Genomic DNA, 27,309 nt, shown 5'->3' with positions numbered 1-27,309 from the left:
TCGATTTATTGTATTTCCAGAAAAATGCAACTTTTAACCTCGCTAATTAAACAAACAGACAACATCATTTTCTTAATTTGAAATTAAAGTCAAAAGGCCCACAGAAAAATAATCTTTCAGTGTCATTATTCAAGTTGAAATTTATTTATTCTTTCATTAATTAGGATGCACACAACTGTTATTAAAGCTTCGTTTACCTTTAGATATTACCAAAACAATCAAAAAGCATAATTAATAAACGCTTTCTTCTGACGTCATGCAAATCGGTTACCAAAAAATAATTTTCGAATCATGTCATTAACGTTTCCTGATTACTTTTAAATCGCTGATTTTGAGGATCTCATATTTATTTTGAATTTTATTCCTTACTGACAGTATCTGAGAAAGATTATTAACTACCTTGACATGTGTTCTCAAACTTTTTTGCTCCATAGCCTTACCTTTTTCTCCTACCGTTAGAATATCATATTGTGTCGAGCCCAAAAGATGAAAGAGTCAAAAACCGGTAATTTACTCTAGTCATTTTCTAGCTCTTTTTATCAAAGTTCCACTGTTTAAATTTCTTTTTTAGTAATTCACAACGTTTGTTTTTACTTTTGGTTTTGAATTTTACTTTTACCCTTGCCTATATAGATGACGAAACACGAGTTGAGTAATAGAAAAAATAGGTTTTGGGGGCAACTTCGTCTTGATAAGTCTGTCTCCTGCCTGCTCAAGAATTATTCACTTAGGCAATTTTTTAGAATAATAAATTTTTTTCATGGTTTTAGATACGTGTAATTAATTTATATACGCTCTTAGAATTTACAGGGTTCATAGCCACATTTTAGTTAAAAAAATAAGCACCTATAAGTACTTTTCAAGCACATTTTAAGAAAAAAAATAAGCACCTGTCTAATTACATTATACACAACTGCATAACCTTAAAAGAAAAATTAGACTTACAATTTAAAATATGAACAGTGCAATATTTATTAAGAGAATGATCATTACCTCAACCATGGAAAACAATTAACTTTTTTTAAAATTTAAATGACAGTTCAATTAACAGAATTAGTTTACAATGAGAGAAAAAAAACTATGCAGAACTAAACTATATTACAAGATTTAATGATGAAATTTCAGTTCAAAATATAGAACATAAATAATAATAAACCATACTAATTGTATTCGCTTGGCACCTAATAATAAATACAATTTATTTTTCCACTCATATTAATATTTAAATAATTTAACTTAAATGAAAATTCTGAACATTTTCTAAATTTTCATTGCATAACAGTTTTTCCTTAACATATATTCCAAGCAAAGTAATTTAAGTAAAAAAGAGGAACATTTCTGAAATCAGGAGACGGGAAATTGCTTCATGCAGTCATTCTTTAACAGTAAAAGCTTAACTAACCCGCATACTCGGAAACTGCCGAATATTCCGTATAGTCGAACTAACTGGAAAAAGAGGAGGGGGGAGAGATTGTAGCCGTTCTTTAGATTTCTCGGCTAAATAAATGATTTTGACATTTCGATATGTGCATCATATAAAAACAGACTAACGGAACTGCGAAACACTCTGCTTAGAAAGAACAGTAAAACTCTTTTAAGTGTTCATAAATAAATCTCAGACTGAACATCAAAATTAATTATCTCTGCAAAATACCGCAAACGTTATTGCGCAATACGTACGGCGTAATTCTTCCATACGTGATATAACGCAATCGGAATCGGAATCAACAGCTGCCGGTATTCCGAGAATAAAAAACTAAATAAAGGAAAAGAAAGAGACTTACTAATCTGGGGTTGGACAACGCTGCTTCAATATTAGAGATTTTGCAGAGAAAGGGGAGAACCTCCCAACCTCCGTACTGTATAATGTATTGGGAAAAAAAGAAATTATTAAATTATTCTGACTATTCGATTACTTTCCTTTTATTTAAGCCATTCCGAATATTATTCCTTAGAAAGCTAATCTGTGTAAAAATAAACCCATTTTTGGAAGTTTATCTACACTTCAGCAGCTACTGCAACTATATTATTATAAATATTCATTCATATGCTCATAATATAAGCATAACGATCATAATAAACACGAATATGAACTGACCACGCGGAACGAGAATGTAAATTATTAAAATCTTGATAGAAATTCAAACGTGTGTAGTATTTGGGTGGGAGGAAAAGAATACCGAATGTACCGGAATTTTCTACGGTTTTCGCAATTCTTTGACCAATAGAACGACGTGCACCTGTGTCTACTCTCGCGCGCACCATAGGTTACGTTAATGCAGAGAAAGGGGGAAAAGCTATTTCCGGGAGTATGATTCACCATCTGACGTTCCATATAAGGAAGAAAAGTTGTTTTAGTTTCGGCTTTGGTACGTGGGGAAAATGCGCGTTGGTTAAAAAAAGCACTAAAAGCAAAAAATAAACACTAAAAATATAAATAATCATAAAAAATAAGGGCTTTAAAGAAAAAGTAAGCACCTATAAGGGCCTTTATATTTTATTTTCAAATATAAGGACTTAAGCACTTGTAAGGACCACTACGAACCCTGATTTAAATGATATTGTAAATTAGTTCGCAGCAATAATAACTATTTTTATTTTTATTTTCCTTTGCAATTTAAATTTAAATTTCATATTTGCTTTATACGAATAGAGAATATTGCTAAATTCAAATATATATACCAGCAACTTCATTCACCAGTTACTGTAATTTTTAACTATCACAAGAAATGATTTTATAGTACTACTTATGACTCCCTGAAAGTTACTGAAAACCCAACTTCAGTAACAAATTGCAAGGAAGAGGAGAAACAAGATGAGGTTTAAAGTATCATAACAAAGATGTTGGCAGCTTAGCTGAACATCTGAAATTTTCAAGATATTTAAAGCAGAATTAACCACAACTCCAAAAGCAGAGGGTTCATATCAGTCTCCCACATAAAATACTGCTTATTTACGACATAACCAAGCTACATGCTAAATAAGAAATGTCAGCAAATCGAAAATTAAATATTACTTCAAATGTTCCTTTAATATAAAAAATTCTAAAACTTGCCTGCACTCCCAATTCTTCGAATCATGTTTTAAATTTTTAAAGATTTTGAGCTTGCTCCGACAAGGCACTGACATAAAAAATAGCGTCCGGTTTCGGTTAAAGTTAACATAATGTGTTTCACAATAATGCTTAAATGCATGATTATTACCAGCTCAATATATTACTCTCGTTTGGAAGCACTGAAGAGAAGTTAAAAAATGGTCCCAACTTTCAATGGCCGCAATTATGATGATAAATTAACTTCCTCAAGACTATTTGCTTTCCAGAAGAGGCGTTCCGATGCGCAATTAATGAAGTAATTTAAATAGTTAAGGAAAGAGAGACTTCGTATAACAAAGTTTTAACTTTGTATGATGAAAGCTTGGTATAGTTAACGGGGTGTTTAGTTAAGCGTAAAGAATGATTAGTTGATACCAGTAGTCGCTTAGACAATTCACCGAGTTAACTGATCGCACTTAGTTTATTTTCATTCGCATCTTTCTGGCCTTAAAGTCAGTACACGCTTTTGAGAAAGTATAATTTTTTAAAGCTGCTATTATCAGGTTCAGTATTCCTCCTTACTTGCTTGGGGAACATGAAATGACCTGACTCGGAACAGGGAGCTTACTAAAGCTATGTTCAATAAATGTGGGAAGTAGACAAGATACACAGGAAGGGTATACGAAACCCTTCATTTTTCACTCTTTACAATAATTTCCGTACTTCGGAATACAGAGACCAACTACTTGTGGTCTGAACGTAAGAATATAAAAATATTTAACTAAACTCTAACTTAACTTTGGATAAATAAACAAGGGTCGACGTGGAAGATTGGCCGTATATTAACAGGAAGCCGTATGTAGTACAGAGAACTGTTAACACTACGATACGTTTATAATTATCAAGAGGATTAAACCTCTGGCCTTGAAGGCAACCAGCAACCGAGTAAAACTGCTAAGGCAAGTGGCCTGCTTCTACTAACTCCTTCCTCTCTCTTGCTTGGCAAAAAGCCACAACTTAAGTACTTGGCGTTCGCAAGACAAATTTGCATAAATAAGTTAAAGCTTTTAATTCTGGCCGGAAGTAGAAAATAAGAAGTGATAGTAAAGATTTAAAATAAAATAAACATTAGTAAAACTTAAGATCCTTACACTATAATTTACATTTTGCGAAAAAAATGTGAGACTGCATACCTATCCGCATGTTTCTAAATTTAAAGTATGAAAAGAATTTAAAAATTTATCCTGTCTCATATAACAGTAACACAATGGTTACCATCATATAAACTAAAACTGATTATCAGAGCATCATAGTTAAAATGGCTCATTCACTGAAGAACTATAAATATGATTGATGGTTCTGAAATATTATCTCGTCAACTGTGTAACTGTTGGCAGAGACGGCTGTAGAATCATATTTGAGACTGTAATGCGATCCATTTACAGGTTCTGGTAAAAGTGGGCAAGACACCATAAGTTCCCCACTGGTCATGAGAGTAGAGTCCCAGCGCAGTGATTGTGCCATTCCGCTCCAGTTTTGTGGGAGAACACCTTGAGCGGTGATCCGAAAGACTATCACCCCTCTCCCTCTACCACCAAACTCTGGAAAGGCTTGTCGTGTACTGTGAGTGCTCCCTTGCGGCACAGCAATACGCCTAAAAACATCCATGTCTTTCAACACACGCCCATCGGTTTGGCAGTCAACGTCGCTAACCACTATACTGGCTGGGCGGCATTCTGGGTCATTTACAGCTGGTCGAGAGAATTAACATCTAAATATGACCGTCAAAAGAGTAACAGATTGAAACAGTCACCTGTGGGAAGTTTACACTAACAGACGTTCTAAACAAAGCTAAACAAAAAGCCTAAAACAACAGAAGAAATCGAAAACCTTTTTATCAAGCACAAAAACGAAACGGGTCCAATACTTCGTCAGCAGAGGCTTTTTGGTGAATTCTACAAAGACTGATGCATACTTTATTGTAAGTGCGGCTCAATTTCGCTGGAACTACTGGCACAACGTTTGGAGGGATGGTAGCCAACTTTCACGACCGACCACAAAATATGCACCAAAATGCTTTGCCTTGGCCTCGAAAAAAAAGAGATGTTTTATTCCGTGTAGTGTTGTCACTCCTCGCTATAACATCGTGCAGTTTGTTAATCAAAAATTTATTAAAGTTTTACAAAATGCGAAATAAATAATAACAAAAAAATAAGACAATACAATCAAAACTAATAGCTGAACACTGGTAGTTCGGTCCAACTTTCGAATACCAGCCAAGTTCAAAATGGGAAAACTTTTAAAAACGAACAATTAAAAGCGGGCTTCTGCCCGCTCAGCTGACGGGCTTGCCCGCTAGTCAAAACTAATAAAATCTGAAAGCTTTCGGATTTTACATTACGCCTAAAGGGGCGTTTTTTAAACGTTGTGTGTCTTACCTTTATTTATTGAATATCATGTTCGACGCACTTAAACCATAATTCAATTCAACATCAATATCGCAAAATATTTTTAAAACATATCTTATGAAATTCCGATAGACAGTATAGCGCGCTGGAGTTAATCCCCCCCACGGGTACAGTGTTGTCATTCCTCGCTTTGAAATCGTTGAATTTGTTGATCAAAAATTCTTTTAACGTCGGACAGAATATGAAAGAGATAATAAAACAAATTCCAAATTACGGCTTCCGGATGCCCATATTCGGCGGAGGGTTACTTTATTCAAAATTGCATGGCTCTAGGTACCGTTGCTTTGTCACAATGCGAGAAACATACATACATTTATGCAGATTCTTCATTGTTTAATTTTTTAAAATATAATACAGGGCTGTAATATTTGGTGGCAACAGTTTGAAAAGTGAATCTACGCAGAAAATGAATCGACGCAAAATGCCAACACGAAATTAAAAGCCCTTCTGGGCTAACACCCTTCGGGCTAACGAGAGTGGGGGAACAACTTTTTACACATTAAAATGTGAAATCACTATCAATCCTCTAAGTATCTAGAAATTCTAACACACGTATTTATATGACACAATATTCCTGGATAATCTCGAAAAGAAATTCTTAGAGAATGCGAAGGAAGAAACCACATTCTGCCTTTTCGCCTTTTTTGATACGAATCACTGCCATCTTCTAACGTGTAGCATTCTCTTCATACCTATTTGATGCATATTACTTATAAATATTCATTCATTATAGGCAAAGAAGCAATAAATTCAGCATCAAAATTGTATCACTTATCAAAATCACTTCATCAAAATTGTATAAAACATAGCAGAACGGTTTAAAACAAAAACAAATAAATTCATGACAATTTTCGGCGTGATGTGACGTAAAATTTAAATCTTCACATACATGCCTTGTTTTGTTTATCAAAAGGTTTGTAACATCAGCAAATATGAACTTTCACAGAGGTCATTAGCAGTCTGAAGGACATTTTAATTGTTACTTGAAGCGAGATAACAGTAGTCATGATTTTGGGCTGTTAAGTGAGGATGCTGTATAAATTCAGCATCAAAATTGTATCACTTATCAAAATCACTTCATCAAAATTGTATAAAACATAGAGAAAGGTTTAAAACAAAAAGAAATAAATTCATGACAATTTTCGGCGTGATATGACGTAAAATTTAAATCTTCAAATACATGCCTTGTTTTGTTTATCAAACAAAACAAGGTTTGTAACATTAGCAAATATGAACTTTCACAGAGGTCATTAGCAGTCTGAAGGACATTTTAATTGTTACTTGAAGCGAGATAACAGTAGTCATGATTTTGGGCTGTTAAGTGAGGAATGTATCTATAGTCATGATTTTGGGCTGTTAAGTGAGGGTGCTGTATAAATTCAGCATCAAAATTGTATCACTTATCAAAATCACTTCATCAAAATTGTATAAAACATAGAAAACGGTTTAAAACAAAAAGAAATAAATTCATGACAATTTTCGGCGTGATATGACGTAAAATTTAAATCTTCAAATACATGCCTTGTTTTGTTTATCAAACAAAACAAGGTTTGTAACATTAGCAAATATGAACTTTCACAGAGGTCATTAGCAGTCTGAAGGACATTTTAATTGTTACTTGAAGCGAGATAACAGTAGTCATGATTTTGGGCTGTTAAGTGAGGAATGTATCTATACAACTATTACGCAGTCTGATACACAGTAATTTTCCAACTAAATAATTATATACAGAAAGAAGGGATTGCGCTCCTCCTTCTCCAAAGCCATCTTCAAATAAACCTTTGCTGCCGCTGAAGAACTCACGACACATCGATAAACTTATACTGAGAATCCCCCTGCGTACTTTCATGACAACTAATTTGCTAATAAACATCAAAGACCTTTACCATCTTCAGCAAGAAAGAAAAATAGATTCAAACATGAAATGGATTCATTATAATAAGCATACTGAATTGGAAAGTTGGATCTTAAAGACAAAGTACAAGAAAATCTTACTGGAACAGATTCTCAAAGATCATTTAAATAAATAAAGGTACTAATCAATAAGACATTAAGTTCACGTAACAAAAAATCCAATACATAATGTAACAGACACTAAAATTTATGAAGAGGTACAAGACAACCAGCTTCTAAAAGAACATAAAAAGAGAAGGGATATATACCACGGACATCGAAAACGACAATAATAATAATAACCTTCCTCGTACACACATATAGCAATGCTTAATGATTTCCAAGAATAATAGAGAGAAATCATTTCTTGGTAAGAGGAAGAAGTCAGTCAACGAATAGTCAACTCCAGCAATCGAGTCAACGGTTTTTCTTCCTTTTCCGCTATGTCATCAAGCAGGAAGGTTATTCATGCTTGTTTGTCACCATGAAAGAGAAAGAAGAATCCTCATATGAGACAAGAGGATATCTAGTATACTAAGAAACGGTACTTACACCAGCGTATCCAGAAGCTCTGATTACGGCCAGCTGATATTATATTGAATATCGCAATAGTTACTGCTGCTTCGATCGACTAACTAGTAATTCAGCTTTTGGACTCAGTAAGGAAATGCAGAAGCATACACAGATTAAATCATGCATCAATATTTTTTTTTTTTTTTTTTAAATTTGAAAGGATTCAGATTTTAACGGTCGCCCAAAAGGGTTTGTTAAGGTTCTTTTAAGCTTTCGCTGAGCTAGCAGTCTACTATTCCGCTGTTAAAGTTACTCCGGAAACCTAAACTGTTAAACTAACCCATTTCTTTTGGTCTTCTCAGCTTTATTATTAAGCATCATTTTCTTCACATTAACGGCTAAATTAAAAAAAATTAAAAGCAGTATATGTTTCGAATTCCCGATACAGTGTTAAAATGTTAGCATACATTTTTCTATTTTTTTTCCAGTCTTTTCTCAGTTCATAATGTCAATGTTCAGTTTTCTTAGTATAATGGCTTTATAAAACTTTTTTTTGTTTGTTTTTGTTTTTATATTGTTAATGTTTTGTGTGTTAACTTTTTTTAAATTAAATATCGTGTTTTTTTGCACTTAAGATACATAAAATTCCATTCAACAGCAAAATTACAAAATATTTTAAAACAACTTTTCTTTAGAATTTCCGATGGACATTTTCTCAAGCTGGAGATAAAAATGTTTGATTCCGTACAATGTTCTTCCAGTTTCTGCCAGTGTTCTAAACCCTTTCGCCGACCTCTTCTGTCCGCAAAAATTTCTCCCCTGCGGCCCTCTGTTTCCGTAGCGTGTAATGTTGTTTTCTCTGTACATCATAACTTTCCCTACATAACTTTCGTGGTGGATGAATGTCAATGATATTAAGTAAAATTATAAGGAAATAAAGCATAATGGGAAAATAATAATATCTCTGCTTATTTCTAACAGCAGGATAATTTGATAATATCTGATACAGGCGGTCCACTCCTCCCATTTTGTTGTTGTAAATCTTTTACAATTATTGGTTTTTTTACAGTTCTTTTCCGTGTTCTAACATCAATCGTCGAGTTATTATGGACTGTACTCATCAAACGCATATCCTTCTTGTCTTTCCAATTCACAACCTCATTTTTTCTCTTTTTCTGCGACGTTGAAGCCATCTCTCACTGTCTTGTATCTTATCTAAAATGGCGCGAATATTTATAAAACCCGGGGCAAGTTCAATTAGAAATAGAATGCCTGATTAGTGCTGCCCTCTAGGAGGTATTAGAAAAAACAACAATAAAAACTCAAACAAGTAAACATTTAGAAAGCGTTTTAAACGTTTAAAAGTTTTAAAATGTAGAAGAACGCTTTAAGCGCGTTAACGCCGCCGTGCGAAAGTTTCACGTGAACACGCTAGACGCGTTACGGACGATGAAGAGGTTAATAAAAAATTCATAAAAATTTTATAAAACACAGCATATATAATTCCGGCTTCGAGCGAAAGACTGCATTATTCAAAATTTGCTGGTTCTAGGTACCGTCGTTTCTTGACAATGCGAGGAATATACATACATGCAGATTTTACATTATTTAATTTGTTTACAAATAATACAGCGCGGCAGTATTTGATGATAACGATTTGGAAATAAATTCGCCGTCTAGCCGATGCAATACCCCATTTCAAGACTAATAACCCGTTCGGGATAACGTCCCTTTGAGCTAAAAATTATAATTACGCTATTTTATTTACACCAGAATTAAAATGAATTATCATGAAGGTATTTCGAAAATGCTTAGCAATCTTCCTATTTTCGGAAGAACACCGCCCCCCCAAAAAAAGAATACATTTTATTTTACAGTCTCAGAACTTGCTTAGAATGGAAGGTATTCTTGATTGCGAAATTCCCCTCTGGTCAGTTGCAATTGCTTAGTCCACATCAAGTAGCTAGAAGTGCACGTCAACGGGAGTGTATCCTCGTCAAGTGTACGTGTAAAACAAAGTCGAAATACAAAATGAGTTTGCGTGAAAAAACCATGAAATAAATTCAAAATGTCATTCAAGCCTACCATCTTGCAACAAATAGGTTAATTTTAATTTCTTATTTTTTACATGAAAATGTTGTTTTGTACAACTATAATTTTTCTTTACGTATTTTAAATAGAACTTTTTTAATGCCACTCTTTCATTAATTTTTCAAAAAAAAATTTGCATTTTTGAGAAATAAACGTCTTAAATAACAAGTCTTATCATGACCTTGTTTTATACTTTGCCTAAAAGAGCATTTGTCACTTTATAGAATGCCTAGATAAAGTATATATAATAATAATTCTCATATTTCATACATTGTCTAAAAACGCCAGGCATTCTATAAAATGCCAACGTATTCTACAGAATGCTGGCTTTTCATACTTTGCCAGTAATATATATAATAAAAGGGAAGACTTGAACGAAATGTAATGCATCAGCCTTAGATAATCTTGAATAATTAAGGACGGAAAATAAACAGTCAACAGATAATTCAAAAATGTTAAGTAGGGCATTTTCATGACATTTCGCGACTCTTCGGTTCAGTCGTTCCCGGAGCTCAACACGCTCTCTCGACGATGCACTAACCGCGATATACTACGAGACTCTTACGGTGCACTCGACGAGCCAGTCGGCACTCTCTGCCCGGCTGTCAACTCGATTGACTCCGCACGAACTAACTCGAGACCAACTATCTCGCCAGCTCGAGACACTCACACTCCGCGTACCAGCAGGGTTTATATAGCTTTTGGCTTGTGTTCGAGAACATTCTGGGCTAAACCGATAAGAATTCGTTCCAGACGGTTCTCCACCCGTCCATGGCATATCGCCAATTTTGTCGCCAAATGGGCGATTTTTCGCCAAATGTTGACACCCTACTTTCCTTTGCTATTTTACGGCAACCCTAAACGTGCTTTGCGTGAGAGCTATCTTCGCGCCTGTACATTTCGTAGCAATATGTATAAGTGCTATTTTTTGAGTTTGAGGAACAGCCATTGACAGCTCTACTGCTGATCAGTTACTTTTTTTAAGCCTCTCTGCTAACTGATTGTTTTATCGGCATTAGCTCTGCAAGCTGCATTTGCTTCGAGAATATTTAGGCTCCAAATTTAAGCGCGTCTTACTTGCAGTTTATATTCTAATTTGACCTTTACCACAAGCAGAGGAACTTATTCGCGTTACTGTATTAGCTTGTGAAACTCTCAAGCTGATCTGTCAATAAGTAGGTTTATTTTAAATCTTCACCTGAATTTGTCTTTAGTCTATTTACTGTTCTAGGAGATGTCAATTATAGTAGCGTAGAACCAGTAAATTATAAATTAAGAATAGAAAGATCGTTCAGTTGAATGAACTTAGTGTTAAATAGCATTTTCTTTTGGTGTTTTTCGCTTTTAATAGAAATTTAAAATATAAGCAATACAATTTCACAAACCTAAAATCTTAAAACCAAACCTTAATCAAAAACGTACTTAGTCAACTTTTACAAACTGCGCTAAAATAACATTACCTTAGCTGTTGGAAGAGGACGACAAAGTAATAGCTGCGCACAACCATAACCAAATACTGAAAAACGTATACATCCAAACACTTTAAGGATGTAATAAACTTACAAGGATGTAATAAATTTTGTTTCCCTTAAACCAAAGACAACAAGACTTTTCTCCAAGGCGACCATAAATAATATAATCCTTTGTCTCCTCTTAATTTTTTTTTTTTTTTTTTTAAGAACACGACCGGAATCGTAAATATTACACGGACACAAAGAAAGATACAGAGAATGCGTAAGATTTCAGTTTTCAGCTGCTGCTTCTTTTCTGTATCAATGAAGCATGCAGCAAAATTTATGGATTTTTGCCTGTTTGTCTTTTTAAATGGCAGAATTAAATGGTAATTTATAGCAGAGTACATTTTCTCTCGCTGCTAGCAAAATTTAAAGAAAGTCTCTCTCTACTTCAAGAAGGGTTTAGTTTTTGAAAGAGGATATTTTTGAATATTACGAATGAACTTTCGAAAAATTACATGGAATATTGGAGTTTAATGGTCTGTTGAATATTCCAATGAAACAAATGGCGGTCTTTAAAACTTGGAATGCTACATTAATATGATTGCTTTATAAGGTATTTCTCCCACTTTCCTAGCGTCCTTCGTGGTGTAGTGGTTCTGCACGCTGGGCCGATATTCCAGAGGTCCGTGGTTCGATTCCCGGCGAAGGCGTTTGCTATTTTTCATTTTTTCTGCCTCTAAAAAAAATCCTAATGCCTCTACAACTTAAGTTGAGTGTTTGTAGTCGATGCAGAGACTGAAGAATTTCAATAAAATTGGAATTGAAGAAAAAGAGGCCTGGTATTGGCTGGCTTCGAGAATATCAATCAAGGTCATAACAGAAAAAGCTTTCTTTGGGCTAAGTTGACGGCTCCCATTACCGCTTTCTTTAGCACCAATGATCATGTACCCCTCCAAATACCTTCCCTTTATACCGCAACGAAAACATATCATGTATATATTTAATATTTCATCATTAAGTAAACAAAAGTTAGTTTTCCAACATGAATGTATTCAGAACATGTAAAGTATGAATTTCGGCAGTGGGGTGGAGGGCGTAAAGAGACTACCAAATACAAGTTTCTTGTCACAGTAGCAATATATTGTTACGTTATTTTCTTCCTTCACGTTCGTACGGGGTTCATGAGGATTTGGAGTGAATAATGATCATACTACTTGATGAAATATCGGAACACACTTTATTGGACAGTATTGTCAGGACAGCTCCAAAACACGTTTTTGCAATCGTCGATGAACTACTATAAACACGCTGACACGATCAGCGACACAGTCTCCAGGTTATCAGGCTATCACGGTGGAGACAGCTTCACAGCAAAGCACTAAGACCAAGCAGAGTACAGCTCCCGACTCTGCTTGGTCGTTCTCGGAACTCCACGTACTCTCGAGACTCTCCACGCTACAACTCGCGATGCACTCGACGACCACTCGGCACTCACTGCCCGGCTGTCAACTCAATCGACTCCGCAGGGATTGACTCGCTGGGACGAGACACCAACTCGATACTAATTAACTCTCCGCGTACCAGCTGGGTTTATATAGCTTTTGGCTGGTATTCGAGAACATTCTAGGCTAAACCGGTAAGAATTCGTTCCAGAAGGTTCTTCATCCCTCCATGGCATATTGCCAAATTTGTCGCTAAATGGGCGATTTTTCGCCAAATGTAGCAACCCTAAAACTGCTTTGCGGGGAAGCTATCTCACCGCGCCTGGACATATCGTAACAATATCTATCAAATTCTGAAGGACCAATGTTTTAAAGCACTGATACTTCTCGCCGGTGAGAAGTGATGACCAACTATTTCCCAATTTACAGATTCAGAACGATAACTTTGACTGATATGCAACTTGAGACTGATATGCATGCATATTATCATCAAGTATTATAATAAAATGTAAGATTCGCATATTTACATAGACGATGGCAGTGGTCTTCAAGCGAAACACCGGGATTCCGTAAGTAAAATAAAAATTAGAAAAGAAAATTATAAAGCACTCAATACTAGTTGATTAGCGTTACAACATTAGCTGCCTAGTACTGCAACTAAAAAATATAACGATGCATTTCGTTATAGATTTGTTTTAAAGTTTAACACGTGGGCAACATATGTCAAAGAAAATGATGCATAATGTTTTGCAAACTACACAGTTTTCTAATGAAAAATGAATTGAATTTAAATGACAGTGTTAAAAATATATACTGGAGCACCGTTTCCAGTTGAAGAAAACTATAAGAGAATATTTTCCAGATGAAAATCCTACGTAAAATTAATAAAAAATCCGTTCCAGTACTACCAAAAAAAACAGAAGCCTTGCCAGTGAAGGAAAGGGAACAATTTATCGACATATCAACAGATTCGGCGTTAAAGTCTAAATTTATCAGTCTAAATGAAATAATAAAAGTCTAAATGAAAATCAGTTTTCATGTTCTTGCTTGAATTTAGACATTAACTTTTGCCTAAAGTTTCGGCTGTCGATTTATGCAGTACACTTTAGAAGTTTCTCACACAGCTATCAACATTTTATTGCCTTTCTAAACAACGTATTTAAATGAAAAAAAAAAAAAAAAATATTCTCAATGTATGTGACAACAAGTATATATATATATAATTAGAAAACTGTTTATATACCATTTCCAAGGAACAGAAATTCAAATAAAACCATGAATTAATAAAAGAAAAAATATTTGTTGCCACATACATTGACAATGATATTTTTCACTTAAATTCATTTACATATATATATATATAAATTAAATGCACAATGTGAAAAGTGACTGCAGATAACATGGACAAAGGCTAAGTTCCTACAGTTTGTGGGAAAAGGGAAGAAAAAAAAAAAAAAAAAAAAAAAAAAAAAAAAAAAAAAAACTGAAATGTTTCAGATTTTAAATTACGTCCAAAGGGGCGTTTTTTAACATTTTGTGTGTTACCTTTCTTTATTAAATATCATGTTCCTCGCACTTAAACCATAAGATCCAGTGCAACAGCAATATCGCAAAATAGTTTTAAAACGAGCATATCTTTAGAATTTCCGATACAGAGACTCACGCGCTGGAGATAAAAATGTTTTTTCTGCACAACGTTGCCATTGCTCGCTTTGAAATCCTTGAGTTTGTTAATCAAAAATTCGTCAAAGTTTTAAAAAATAGGAAATCGATCATAAAACAAATTCCAAATTTCAAATTTGGTCTTCCACATGCTCATATTCGTTGGAGGATTACGTTATTCAAAATTCGATGACTCTATGTACCGTTATTTTATGACAATGTGAGAAATATACATACATTTACGCAGATTTTCATTATTTAATTTCTTCAAATATAATACAGGACTCTAACATTTCATGGCAACAGTTTGAAAAGTGAACCGACATTTATCCGTCCGACGCAAAATGCCAAAACGAAACTAATAGTCCTTCGGGATTCAAATCCCTTTGGACTAAAAAAATCTGAAATTTTTCAGATTTTAAATTACGTCCAAAGGGGCGTTTTTTTAACGTTTTGAGTGTTACCTTTATTTATTAAATATCATGTTCTTTGCACTTAAACCATAAAATTCAAAATCACAGTCTCGCGAGCTGGAGATAAAAGTATTTTTTTTTATATATAACGTTGCCATTTCTCGCTTTTAAAGCATTGAGTTTGTAAATCAAAAATTCGTTAAAGTTTTACAAAATATAAAATCTATAATAAAACAAATTCCAAATTTGGGATTTCAGATGCCCATATTCGCAGTAGGATTTCGTCATTCAAAATTCGATGACTCTATGTACCATTGTTTTATCACAATGCGAGAAATAGACAATCATTTATGCAGATTTTTCATTATTTAATTTCTTCAAATATAATGCAGGACTCTAACATTTTGTGGCAACAGTTTGAAAAGTGAACCGACGTTTATGAGTCCGACGCAAAATGCCAAAACGAAAGCAATAGCCCTTGGGGACTGAAATCCCTTTGGACTAAAAAAGAAAACCACTCCTGTCATTAAATATAATGCATAGGCGAGCGCTAACTTATGCTATCAATGAGCAAATTATATTAATTTTCTGTTACTTTTTTAATGAAAATTACAATACTCTTCTTAAATAGTTTTCACATAAAGTATCTATAGCCTATTGATCAAGTTTAAATATCATTTTAAGATATATTTTTCTAAGGCTGGAATGGGGTTCTCCTAAAAAACTCATAGTTCTAAGGGTTCAGTAAGTCCACAAAGTTTGAAGACCAATGGTCTATGGTGTTGTATTTAATTATGGCAAAGCACACGAGGGCTATCTGCCTAAGGGAAGGGATGCCTTCGTGGAGGACTTTCTAAGGGAAACTAGCTCGTATACACGTTTCACATGGGGAAAACCACGAAAACGACCATGTAGCCAGCCCGTTCGCGGAATTCGAACCTCGGACCGAACTACCAGTGTTCAGCGACTTTACCGCTCGGCCGCTGGTTTTCCCCCAATGGCCTATGGAAAGCAAGTATGAATTTTGGACATTGGGAGGGGGGTAAAACAATAAAGATAAGTTAAAAAAATTGAAGTCGCATTTCCATGAACAAGATATGAATCTTAAGAAACTTAGATCTGTAACCAATCCTTTAACATAAACTGTTGGATTAACTGAGACAACAAGGCTATCCTTTAATATAACCTGTTGGATTAACTGAGACAACAAGGCTATCCTTTAACATAAACTGTTGGATTAACTGAGACAACAAGGCTGTCCTTTAACATAAACTGTTGGATTAACTGAGACAACAAGGCTATCCTTTAACATAAACTGTTGGATTAACTGAGACAACAAGGCTATCCTTTAACATAAACTGCTGGGTTAACTGAGACAACAAGGCTATCCTTTAACATAAACTGTTGGATTAACTGAGACAACAAGGCTATCCTTTAACATAAACTGTTGGATTAACTGAGACAACAAGGCTGTCCTTTAACATAAACTGTTGGATTAACTGAGACAACAAGGCTATCCTTTAACATAAACTGTTGGATTAACTGAGACAACAAGGCTATCCTTTAACATAAACTGCTGGGTTAACTGAGACAACAAGGCTATCCTTTAACATAAACTGTTGGATTAACTGAGACAACAAGGCTATCCTTTAACATAAACTGTTGGATTAACTGAGACAACAAGGCTGCCCTCTGGTAAATAGGCAGAGAAGGACTTAGTAAAAGCCAAGTGCCTACCTTGATAGGCTGTATCAGACTCTTGTTCTGAAATTTTCTTAAAGTTAAACGTCATGTCCGTGTGTAACTTAAACATGTTATTAAATACTTTTTACATTATACAGGACTCTTCTATGACCCTATCTAAAACGACCCGCTCAAAGTTCGTTAAAATAAAAATGTTGTAAGGATTTATTGCATCCCCCTCATATCGTGTTCCTCCCTTTTGGCCGTATTTAATTAGCACATGAAGCAAGCAGTTGGGAGACACAGCAGTTCGAATCCTACAGTATACACAGCTGATCTTTCAAATTTCTAGCGTCGAAATTTAACGTCTGTACAATGTTAGATTTGATTATATCCTTTCTTTTAGGAATTATGTATAACGGATACGTATACAAAAGAGATATCCTAAAGCTATTTTACAACAAGTACTTACGATGCTAACAAGAAATCCTCAGCAATTCCAAACTAGCTTAATAATTTTAACAAAACAAAACAACAACAAAAAATTAGGCCGCATGGGGAGGGGGAGATTTACACAAAACAAAATCACCGATGACAGAAAGCATTATTTCTGCTATGTACGCATAAAAATTTTTAAACTGACTCGTACCCGCACTACATATCTCCGCATTTATTTTGAATAAATACCAACAAACTCCGTTGGGCAACTCTCCGGAGGAATACCTTAAACTTTCTAAAATTTATGGAAGTTAGCCGGATAAAAGTGTAATTACGCTGTCAGGACAGAAATATGCTGACGCGTTCCTGCAGGCAAGTTCAGTCGATGCGGTACTATTTATCATTCCCTTGTCAAAAACAGCCTTGGTAAAGGCAAAACTCAAAAATAACGATACTTCGCGGAATTGCCAACCGTCCTGATAAGCCGCAGAAAAGAAAAGTGAACACTTATTAAACGTGTGAAGGCTAAAACGACGTCCGTAATGAACGCCAGCGAACATAATTTGCATTTCCTCTCGAGCACATAAAAGTATCTAAAGCAAACCTTTGAGATCAAGGTCCCTAAAGTGAGAAAACTAAATGCAATAGCAAATTAAGATGGGCTCTTGGTGCAAGATTACTCCATAATTAGCCGCTCTTCTTTGAAGCTGTAAGAAAGATAGTTGCATTAAAAAGAGCCTTAAACTTCTCTAACATGTGGGGATACTTGATGAAAAGCCATCCCACTTTAAATTAAAAACTTAAAATCAGGATTACGTGTTATCTCAGCGATTTAATTTACTAAAAGGATGAGAGATAATAAGCAGCTAAGCATCACCGGGGGCTTAGCACACGACTCAGCTCACCTGAACTTTTGGGGTCAAGAATTAATTCACGATTTAGAGATCTATTGGAACTTGGAGACACCACTTAAATCCGACTTTGATTATGATACAAATGTTAGTTCAGCATATGTATAAAAATACGACTGACAGTTTCAAGCAAAACCATTGATTTCAAATATCTAAAAACATAAAAACGATAAATGTTAGACAATGCAAAAGATGGACAAAAAAATCATCACGCTATAGCCAGATTTATAAATTCCAGAAGTACTGCGATACCTTAACGAAAGTGGTTCAAGCATGTATAAATAGTCGAAAAAACACCATTGCTTCTGAATTAATTTTCATTTAAATGGCTTAAACATCGAGAGATATCACACAAACAAGAGACAGTAATGACTTGCGTAAATTTAGGAAAAATACGTAATTAAGTTCCCGGACTTAATGAATGTGCAATAAATACCCTTACCGCTATTCTAACTACGAACCTCTTGACTGCTACCCAGTGGCGTAAATAAAGGTATGCAAGGAATGCCATCGCATAGGGGCCCGAAGGCTTAGGGGGCCCTTAAATGTCCTCCTGAACTACATTTACATGTTTAAACTTAAAAGACGGATTCCATTACATATATATAGAAGCTTTAATTCATTTTCCCTTGATTAGTTCGGAATTAGAATTTCAATAAAAGAAGATTAATTATTATTTTTATATTTTTTATCTTGTATTTTTTTTCCTTTTCCTTTTCATTTTTATTTCCTTGTACGAAGTAAAAAGGAAGTATTGTAATCGCGAAAAGATGATTCAGGCAGCATATTTCAACGAAAATATCCATTTTGACCGCTATCGAATGTAATTTAACGATATTTTTGCGTGATATCTGTACGTAAGGACAGAATAAAATACTCTTTTCCTCCCAAAAAATTATAAAACTGCTTTAAAATGAATTCTGAAGAGAATTTTTCGTGGCGTCTGTACGAACGTATGTACGTATGTATCTCGCATAACTCAAAAACGAGTAGCCTTAGAACGTTAAAATTTTGTATATAGGACTGCTATAACATGTAGATGTGCACCTCGTATTTTGGTTGCAATCGGCCGCATCAAACGTATATAAATATATTTATATATACATCCACTCCGTTACCCGGCTCAGTGGTCTCAGTTTCTTTACTGTTATATGTTTGTAAATTGTAAATTTTTTGCTTTAAAAATGATTGAATTATTTTGTTCTTATCTTCCCGTTAAGATTTTTATGCCTTAGTAAATCTGTATGCAATATTTTTAGAATTATCAACAATTTTAAAGTTGTTTTAAGTGCCGCTAAGCCTAATAATTTTTTTGATGCGGGCATTGCTTGTTTACATTTGAAACAGCAGGATAGTGGATTTGTTGCCAATCTAGAGAAACTTAGCTTCGCAAGATAACACCGTCATTTATTATTGCGAATTAAAATCATGCTTAATCGTTTCTGGAATTTTTTGGAGGAAATAAGTGTTTAAGATTTACTTCGTAATTTTTAATACAGATATTTTGAGTTTTATGTATTTTTGCCTTCTCGCGAAGTGAGAACTGAACTAATTGAATGAGAAATACTCAATCGTCTGAGAAAAACTGTTTCTTTTTTGTTTTATTTGCTTAATTTCTTTTATACATCGTTCTAGCTTTATTATTTATTATAGTATTTGAATAGAACATGTAACAACGATTAGATAATTCTGTTCTTTAAATGATATAAATTTTGTGCATTATGAGTTATAATATGAACGAAATATATAAGTTAACTGTTATATAATTTTTGTATTATATAACAGTTAACTTAGTTTCCGTTATATAATTATTATATAAGTTAACTGTTATATAATTATTAATAATGTTAAGTGAATCTAGCGCCAGAGTGTCGCTATGGTAAACAAATACTAGAGTGAATTTTAAAGAATGCATTTATTCTATTGTGGTTTATGCGCTGTCGGCGAAGTAGATTTAATTCAATCCAATAAGTTTAAATGAAATGCAAGAATAATGCGTATAATTTAATATTCATTACAAAGAAGTCATGTGGTGTACACATCAGATTTTTATTTTTAGAATTTGTACTACTAAAAATTCTTACTTTAATTTTGATATGTTTTGATTTTGTGTTAAACCCCTTTTGCACGATTGTTAATATTGATATAGCTGAGGAATAGCCTTCATTTGATTCCAATTTACTTTTAGCTTTAGAATCCTTAATTATATGTAGATAACAGAATTCGTTTTCTTTTAAGTTTTTAAGGGCCCCTTACCTATATGGTGCAGTAATGCAATTCTCTGTATGACGCAGATAGGAGGCCCTTGGAAGCACCCGAAACAGCTAAATTCAAGTGTTTGCAAAAGTTAAAGTTCTAGCATTCGACTATGAAATAATAACTTCATGACCTACCCCAGTTTAGGAATAGCAGTGAGCGGAAAATAGGAAAAGTTTCTTTGTATTCCTTAGTCTCAAACTTGAAAATTATTAAAGGCGACCCCCTAAAGGAAAGGTTTCTCCTTTTGCAATCCCATATCAAAAAGCGGAGGAAGTGGAAATTAATTGTAACTATTTATTATAAAGTACTTATTTTATATATTAATTTGTTTCTGTATAATTCGCATTATCAAATAATCAGTACACGTATTTTCTTCCTTTTCTTAAGGCTATACGTCGACATGTTCCTTTTTTTTTTTTATATAGACTTATTCATTTATTATCCGTATGCATCTCAGTGAAAGGAGAGAAAAATCTGTCTCTCGCACTCACACCAAAAGTTTTAACTGAATTAAAATCATCTGACGTCAAATACCTAGACTAAAGCAAATTTTCATTTCACCAGCTGGTCAAGGGAAATTATTTTCCTTTTTATTCTTTCTTCACGTTACGTACCTTTCAACTGGTTCCCTAAGAACGTGTTTTTATTTTTTTAACAATTAATCCAGATGTGATAAAAATCATCATGAAAACACTGGCTTCTGGAATCCTTGATTTTTTTTTTTTAATTTTCGCGTTTTTTTATTTATTTATTTATTTTTAAGCACATTAAATTTATTGGGAAAGGGGCCCAGGAAAATTTTTTTGCATAGGGGCCCAAGAGTTTTAGTTACGCCACTGCTGCTACCCGGACATGTTTTCCAATAACACAACGAAGGCACACGGTAAAAAAAGAAAACCTTTACAAAGTTCTTTCCCTCCATTTTTTTTTAAAGTCAGAAAGTCTATAAGAATTTTTAGCTACGTAAAAAAATATATGGAACTATTGTAAATATTACAACTACTACGTTTCAATATTCTTTCTTTTATCTTCATTCCCTCCCCCACCTTTTCCCCCTTGCTTAAAAATGTTATACTACTATCGAAAGTTTATGCAAGAGACTTCATTTCAAGAGAAACGTTCTAACATTTCCTTTCGTAAAACAAAGATGAGAAACAACGTTACTTCTTCCTAACCTTTCTCGTTGCTGCAACTCCAACGTTGCTTCGGATTTTATTTCAGACCTTTCCTTCCCTAAAACAAACTGCAAAGAAAGCTATACTTGTATTTTATAAGTAAGCGAAAATTTATTCTTAACCGATAACGTTCAAAGCGCATATGGGATTTCCAATATATTTTTTAACATTCAACAGACTTGAAAATTACTTTTGAAGCTTAAGTATTTGTAACAAAATATGAAACTCTGGATATTCTGAAATGCACGAGAAGTATAGGATAGAATCTTTATTAGGGGCAACTACCGAATTTAGACATAAAAAGGAAAAAGGGATGTTCAGTTCCCCAAAAGCCGCCTCCAGAATGCATCGTATATCTGAATGATGGAATCCTAAATTTGAATGATTGGGATACATTTCCTTGAAGAGAAATTTCAAATGGAATTTCCAAGGGAATACGCACAGGCCTTTCTACTGTTCATCCACAAGATAGCAGCATCCAGTTACCAGTAGAAAGCGAAAATTCTCCTAAGGAATGCAGCCCGATGCACTGCCAAAAGATACTTAACCATAAAAAAATTCCATTTTGTTCCACAAGACACGAGGGTAATGGAAGTGAACGCGAGTGCGCTGATTTGTCAGGGGGCGTGCTGAAATGTGGATAGAAAAGGAAGGGGTCTCTTAAGAGAGAAACAGCAATGGAAATTGAAGGAAGCGATGTTTTTTATTTCCTTAAGAGCTAAGGAAATCCAACACGATAATTGAAATATTCAACGCAGTTTCTTTCTTAGTCTTCCTAATTTATTCCTTCTGACGGGGTTCTGGAATATCTAAGCATTTCAAGCCCCAGCAACAGAAATTAGAATAAGCTGTTAATAAAATATTCTCGCAGCGTCGGAAATTTGATGCTTCTTTTAAGAAATTTAAAAACCCGAATCTAAATCTGAAACGACAGTAAACTTCTAGAATATTCAGAAGCGCTGTATAAAACAATAAAAATTGATACACTGCTTGCAAAGTAAATAAAAGAACACATAAAATAGGGATTTTTTCTTTCTTTTTAGAAAGCTTCAGATTACTACCGAAGATTTATTCCTTTTCTCTAACCTAGAGAGAAATTTTTATTTATTCATTACTTTGTATGTTTACTGCCACCCAGAAGTTTTCTCGGAACAATCTTGACTCCCTTTGACATGAAGAAATTTAAACGAGTTGTTATCACGAAGTTTTGCCGCTGCAAATGTCATGAAACTAACTAAAATACAATCCATTTGCTATCAACCGAGACAATGCCGGAGATGATGTCCACAATTAAATAAAAATCACAGTTAATCCGAGGTCAGTTAAAACTAAGCAAAAAGAATAACTCGTATTATAATTAAAAGAAAAACACCATTTAACAATTCATCTGTATTTTTCACTAGATGAAATAGCAAAACAAGATAAGTTTTGTACGTAAATTAAATTCCTTTTATAAACAAAGAGAAAGCACTGTATAAAACAAAGGAATAATTATTATTAGAAATAATAAAATAATATTTACATGCGAATTTCAGTGGCAAATGCTGGTGGTTTGTAATAGTAATTTTTCCATAGTTCAGCAATAAGCAAATTTATGTCATTTTTTAATACGGTCCGGTTATTCCGCCGATGGATAATCAGGAATTCAACCGTATTTTCTACCACATGAATCAGCAGAGCAAGCTTAGTTTCGTAAATCAAATCTTTTTTCAAAACAAAAATAACGAAGTAACACTGAAAACACTGTAAATAACGAAGGAATAAGTTTTATTAGGAATAATGAAACTAAATCATAAATAGAATTAAGAGACAGTATTTACACGGGAACCTGAATACTAGTAGGTTGTAAGAGTAGTTTTTCCATATTTTCGCAATAAACAAATTTATTTTATTTTATTTATTTAACGTGGGTCGCTTAATTCATAGTCTGGTTAATCTGCCGACGGATAATCAGGAATTGATCGTTATGACAAATTGCCATTTTAATGTACCGTCCATTTTAAAGACCACGCTTCAGTTTCAGTGCCAAAGGTTTTGATACTAAGTAAATAAATAAAAAATCAAATTAATCATACTGGAATAAATAAAAGTTCGGGAAAAATCTGTGGCTCTAAGGCAGCGTTCACACAAGAGCTTTGCAGAGCAGAATTCAGAAGCGGCGCAAGCCGAACTTCTTGCTAGGCATTGCTACGTCATCAGACATTGCTACGTCACAGAAACTGGTACAAGGACCTTGCTTAAATATTCAGCTTTAAGCCAAAATCCGACCAATCACAGCGAAGCAAACACGAACTAACATTCGGATGACAATTTAATGACGTCAGCACAACTTTACCTTCTCTGGTTGGCTAAGGTTTAAATTCTCTTCCACATGTATAAAGGGACTTAACGGCTTTTATGTCTTGAGTTTACAACAAAATTCTTAGACAACATCGCTTCTAAAGCATATTCTGTTTGTAGGGGAAATAAAGGTGGACCTTTTAGCACTGAATAACAACTTCAACCACTATGCTATTTATCTGATTTATGAACCTGTAACAAATTTTCAAGTCCAAAACTTTATTTTAAATTGCGTATTTATATTACACTATCAGATTGCGGTGTTTCGCCTTGCTGCATGCAGTCGCAGCATGGTTATACAACAAATCAATGCATCATTAGATTAAAAACATACCATCAAAATCTCCCATAAGATTATTCAATTATTGTCTCACTGCCATCTATAGTTTTTATGGGCAAATAATACATTAATTTACAAAACGTGCACAAAATTACAAAACATACTGTAAAAATATTCTACTTACAAAAGCATTTTATTGTACAACTGTTTAAAAATTTCTCGCTTGTATGTTTTATATTAACAGCTTACACGCTTAACTAATTCTCAACAGCAGTGAAGAAAACATGATACAATAAACTAGATGAAAATGAAGAAACAAAGGTTTCTCACAACACATTCAAACAGGTTTTTTTTTTAAACCGTTTTAGCTAGCGCTGTCAGCAGCTCCTCTTTCTGTATATGATTTGATTGACTTCATATACATTACAACAATCTTTAAGCGAAATCACAAATCCAACACAGAAATTTTTAAATTTATAAATTTTGGTATACTTTGCCATCATCTAATAGTGACCAAACACTTAGTAGACATTAAGTGAATTATCGCGAAGTCTAAAATAACAACTGAGCCTTGAGAAGGGTATAAAAGACCTTTTATTTAACACGAAAAAGAGGTACTTCTATCGCTTAAAAATTCAGCTAGTACTTTTGGCGAGATAACTTAAAGTAACAGACAAATATAAATTTAGCTTCAGTAAGCTAGTAACCGAACGTTACACGGATTAAAATTTATCGCGAAGTTGGCTCAAACTTAACCGGCGTGAAGATTTAATATCAGTGATTACAGTGCAAGGCCGAAGACTACAAATCTTAGCTAGTAACCTAGCAACGTGGCCTCGAGAGTTAGAACACGCTCTGATTTACCATCTTAAAGACTCACCTTAAATGCCCGCGAGGTAATCTGCATTCTGGCGTGGAAACGGAAGGATGAAGTGACAGTAAAATTCTAAATCACAATTTGTTAATTAATATAAAGGAACTCTACAAACTGTTCTGGATCCAATTCTTGTACGACATATATGAAGCAATGTATTGTTAATTCAATTATTTCTAAGCTGAATTCTTAAAAACTAACAGTTTTCAAATAATTTATAGGATCAATAAACAATTATTAAATAGCTTAAATTATATACAACTCCCTCCACATATCCCTTCTAATAATAGTAGTCTTAATACACATTTTTAACCTTCGGAATTATACAGCAAACTATTTTAAACGTGTTTCATGAACAGAATAAATGCTTGATAGAACATTGGCACATTTACGGACGCTCCGACGAACTTACATGGAGTTAATGAACCTGTTAATTCTAGAATTACGTTTAGCATTCACTTTTCATTCCCGAAAGATTTCAGCTTGTCATTCAATGCCCATTATTACGGTGTGTTCAGGAGTGCGAACTAGGCAGGGATTTATTGCCTAATTGAGAACAACGTCTTAAGCTAAGATAGAAGCTACCAGCAGTTAATTGGGAAGTTAATCAGTATAATCACGTTAATCAGTGTTATCACTACAGCGTACACAAGCAAAGGCTAATCAGTGTAATGACATCACTGACAGGTGTACTCCTCTAGGGCAGAAAATGTTACAAAAACAATAAATATAGCGAAGAAGAAATATAATTTCGTATTTTGATATCGGCAACGTCTTTCCGTGATCCTTGAAAGAACTTCACAAATACTTTCCACCCAATGCAACACTTACCTTTTTTCAATAAATGGAATTAATTAAAGTAATTAATAAATCATAACTGATAGAAACTTACAAAATTTTTAAAAAGATGCTTTGAAATAGCTCGTTAATGTTAATTTTTCTAATAATTTATTCAGCCATAAAAAAAATACTTATTAATGCTTAAGATCGCTAGAAATAGATAAAATAAAATAAAATAACTTATTTCTTCCACGTCGATTTTAAGATATAAGCTTTAATTTCAGTATCACAAATAGAAAACACCGTGGTGATAAAAATAAATGATACTAAAGATTTAAATAATGTAGCCCAATACATTATATTAGAACAGGCAAATGAAGGCAATGATTTTATAAACTTTTCCCAACAGAGGTTTTCTCGTTAATATATATATATATATATATATATATATATAAATTTAAACAAATTAAATTTAAATTTTAAAAAACACGTATAAAAGCACATTTAAAGCCAAAAAAATTTTAAAAAATATATATATATTTAAAAAAATGTGTAAACATATAAAAGATTTAATTCTCGAACTAATCTACAATATCATTTCAATTCAGAAGCATAAGCAAATCAAGTGCAAAACCAATCCATGAAAATAAATTCACTAATTTAGCAAATTAAAATTAATCCATACAATTTTTTTTAAAAATGCATAAGTGAATGACTGTTGAGCAGGCAGGAGACAGATTTATCAAGGGGAAGTTGCCTCCAAACCTAACTCTATAATCATTCAATTCGTATTTCGTCATTCATGCAGGCAAGGGTAAAAGTCAAAACCAAAAGTAAAAAGTGAAGAATGTCCAAAAAGAAATACCAATAAAGTGGTACCCTTAGAAATTAGCATTTAAGAATTAAAGTTTTAAAAGCAAAATACTAATGAAGTCTTTTGAGAAACAAGCAAGTAAAGTCAAGTATTAAATTTAACTTTTTTTTTAAATTAAATTTAAAAAAAAAAACTTATTTTTAAAAAAAATAATCTAGAAACTAATATATTTTAGAAACCCTTGTCTACAGAACCTCCCCGACACGAATATGCATATCAATAAAAAGAAACTAAAAAAGAACTAGACATAATCCATATAAACCAATAAGAAACATAAAGAACTAATTTACAATTTTTAAAAAATCAAATATGTACTTAAAAATATAATTTCATATCTAGAAAATACTTGAATACTAAATAAAAAATTTTAAAAAAATATTTAATAAATTTTTTAAAATTTATTTAAATTTATTTAATTAAATTCAAATCAAATACAACGAATTAAAATTATATGCACAGATACAATAGATTTACAACGCGAAATTTTGTTCCTTATTAAAATTCTCAAAAATAATCTAATTCCCATTCAATTTATCAACCATTGCCTTAAAAGAGCAGGCGTTAAATACTCACTCTAAATCATTTAACTGATAGGGATATGATAATTTGTTCCTAAACCTGAGAAGGCGGTATAAGTTGGATGACTGTCAGTTGAAGAATTTGTATATAATGTAATTACTCAATTGTATATATTGTAAAAAGCTAATTGTCTTCAGACTTAT

The 27,309-nt window shown here is 33.4% G+C and overlaps 1 protein-coding gene across 13 annotated transcripts in view; it reads right to left on the bottom strand.

The window, feature by feature from the left end:
• LOC118195642 (uncharacterized) overlaps positions 1-27,309 on the bottom strand; it is a 497,554-nt gene that overhangs the window by 133,726 nt on the left and 336,519 nt on the right. The window lies entirely within an intron of this gene.

Source organism: Stegodyphus dumicola, chromosome 6, assembly GCF_044657685.1.
Source record: "Stegodyphus dumicola isolate Sdum_Otavi_A_Nest chromosome 6, ASM4465768v1".
NCBI classification, from domain to species: Eukaryota; Metazoa; Arthropoda; class Arachnida; order Araneae; family Eresidae; genus Stegodyphus; species Stegodyphus dumicola.
This window is presented reverse-complemented; position numbering and strand designations above follow the sequence as displayed.